We start from the raw sequence: 3,336 nt of genomic DNA, 5'->3' as shown, positions 1-3,336 counted from the left end.
CATGTACCACCTTTGCAAAAATAATAATTGAATTTTATTTTATTATTATTAACATTAGTTCTAGACCACTATTGATAAGTAGGAACAAGAACAAGATAAAAACTCTTATAACAAATAAGACAAAGGGCTAGATTATTTCAGTTACAATGATCGGCTATGAACTGGTCAGGACTAGCCAGTTAAAAGAAAAGAGTCACTGCATTTGGTCATTTGCTGTGAAGAAAGCTGAAATCAAATTTCTGCTTTGGTGAAGCCATTACCTAACCTACATTTGGATTAATTCCAGTGCCTAACCATTGTTTCTTCTTATAGTGAGACCCCAGAAGTAGTGCAGGCACAATAATGAGCAGAAATTTCATAGTTTTCCTGAATATCTAATAGTAGTTGAGTGCCTGTATTTCAGAAAGTGTTTGCATTATTTATCCAGTCATTTAAAAAGCCCCTTTTTAAGCTCTGCCTGCTGCATCGTACAGCGCTAGGTGCTTCAGGGTAGGTAGCATGGGGTCAGTCTCTGGTATCAGACCCAAGTTCAAATCCAGTTCAGGCTGATACTACTTTCATGATTTGTTTCCCTTGTTTTTTGTTTGTTTGTTTGTGGGGGTAGTTTTTTTGGTTGTTGTTTTTTGTTTTGTTTGTTTGTTTTTTGCCAGGGTCTTGCTCTGCTGTTTTTTGTTTTTTGTCTTGTGGACATGAATTTATTAGAGGGACCAGGACCAGCGTGGGTAAAGCTGCAGGCTGGGAGGAAGGGGCAGGGGCGGGAGCACGGCTGATGGTGTGTGGGTCAGTGGGCCAGCAGGTGTGCCATTCTTCACCCTACAGAGCTTCACCCTGGCAGAAGCTTTGGGAAAATGTGGAGGCAGTAGGTGTCAGGTTCCAGTTGCATCTGGGAGGGTAAGATGAGGAGAAAGTCCCCACCCCAGGCATTTTTGAACGCTGAGAGAGAATTTTGGGAGGGAAGGCGATGACACTCCGAGGTCACAGAAGAAGCCATCTGTGAAATGAAACTTCAGAGAAACAACACGCTGAATGCTGTGACAGCAATCGTGGCTCACTGCAGCCTCCAACTCCTAGGATCAAGTAATCTTCCCACTTCTGCCTCTTGAGTAGCTGGGACTACAGGTCATGCCACCTGCCACCATGCCTGGCTATTTTTTTTTTTTTTGAGAGTCACAGTCTCCTGTGTTGCCCAGGTTGGTGTCAAACTCTTGGTCTCAAGCAATCCTCTGGCCTCAGCCTCCCAAAGTGCTGGGATTACAGGTATGAACCACTGTGCCCAGCCCCAGCTATGTGATCTTGGGCAAATTACTTGCCTCTCTGCATCTCAGTTTCCTCATCTGTGACAAATGAACACAACAATATCTACCACATAGGGCACTATAAGGATTAAATGAAGTAATGTATGTGTATTAGTCCGTTTTCATGCTGCTATAAAGAACTGCCTGAGATTGGGTAATTTATGAAAGAAAGAGGTTTAATCAACTCACAGTTCAGCATGGTTAGGGAGGCCTCAGGAAACTTAGAGTCGTGGCAGAGGGCAAGGAGGAAGCAAGGCACCTTCTTCACAAGGCAGCAGGAAGGAGTGCAGAGAGAAGGAAGAGCCCTTGTAGAACCATCAGATCTTGTGAGAATTCACTCACCATCACTATCACTCACCATCACTATCAGGGCAGCATGGGGAAACTACCCCCATGATTCAGTTACCTCCACCATATTGACAAACTGCCACAGATGCTCAGTACGTATTTTATGTCCTTCCTTTCTCTTTAAGGCGCTTGGTGTCTTAACATACCGAGGAAGATTTATTTACGAGGCAGCATATCTAAACAAGTAAGTGATACAAACAGCATATATCACAGGACAGTAATTCCAAACTAGCAGTTCTATCAATAGCAAACAAAAACTTTCTAGTAAAGTTCTTAGACCTACTCACTCAGAGTCATTGAAGCTAGGTCTAGGGCATACGAATTCAATATGTATCTATTTCCTGTTAAATCAATATTACATGCTGAGGATTAAATTTTTAAAAATCATAAAAGGGAATACAGTGAGAAGTAAATCTCTCTCTCTCATTCCTATCCTTCTGGCTCTTTTTTCCCTCTGAAAGGCATTAATTTTGTTCAAAGATATGTCTCATTATTTTTTTTTTCTAATCTTTTTTTTCTATGTGTTCTTAAAATTGGATAAGTTCTATGTTTCTATCTTCAAATTTGCTGACTTTTTTTGGTCATTTTCATCCTGCTATAAGCCCATCCAGTGAATTTAATATTTTAGGTACCGTATTTTTTCAGTTCTAGAATGCAACAATTTGGTTATGTTTTGGTAGTTTCTATTTCTCTGATGAAATTTTCTATTTGTTCATTCATCTTGAACATATTTCCATTTATATATTATGAAATATTTCTCCTTATTCACAAACTAAATATATATATATATACACACACATATATATATATATTCAATTACCAGAAGAAAGGAGAAAATTATAATAGAAAATTATATTATATACATTATATTACATATTTTTATATATATATATATATATATATATATATATATATATAATTTTCACTTCTATTTAATTCTTAGATGGATTCCCTGTCTAAAGAAGGAAGAATTTAGACTCAGTGATCATCACAGAAATAAAATTGTTATAATCTTCTAAAATCCTTTTATTCACCTTGAAAGCAATTTTGGATTCCAGGCTTTAAAAATAATATTTCACTTGAAAACTGTCTCAAGCATCTAATGTAAATGAAAACAGCATGAATTCTGCTGAGTGATTTGAAGAAAGATATCAAAACACACTGACTTTTGCACATATATTTTTAATTGAGACAGAGTCTTCCTCTGATGCCTAGGCTGAACACAGTGGTGAAAATCATGGCTCACTGCAGCCTTCACCTCCTGGGCTCAAGCAATCCTCCCACCTCTGCCTTTTGAGTCACTGGGACCACAGGCACACGCCATTACATCTTGCTAATTTTTAAATTTTTTGTAGGGACAGGGTCCTACTGTGTTGCCCAGCCTGGTCTTGAACTTCTGGGTTCAAGCAGTCCTCCTGCCTTGGCCTCCGAAGGTGCTAGAATTACATGTGTGAGCCACCTCACCCAGCTTGTGTATTTTTAATTGGGAATTTTTGGGTCTCTCTCCAGTGCCTCCTGATGTAAGGTATATAAGTTGCAGGGCATGATCTCAGGCAACTTTCTAGTTGCCTGAACTTTTTAATGGCAACAACTAGGACACAAGAACCCTTTTGCCACTTGTCCTACTGTTGCTAGAATAATGTTGGCCCTTGAGTTCATATACAAAGAGAAAGCAATTTTCTCCTGGCCACTC

The sequence above is a fragment of the Sapajus apella genome, unplaced genomic scaffold (genome assembly GCF_009761245.1).
Source record: "Sapajus apella isolate SASKATOON/1434 unplaced genomic scaffold, GSC_monkey_1.0 scaffold12, whole genome shotgun sequence".
Lineage (NCBI taxonomy): Eukaryota > Metazoa > Chordata > Mammalia > Primates > Cebidae > Sapajus > Sapajus apella.
This window is presented reverse-complemented; position numbering follows the sequence as displayed.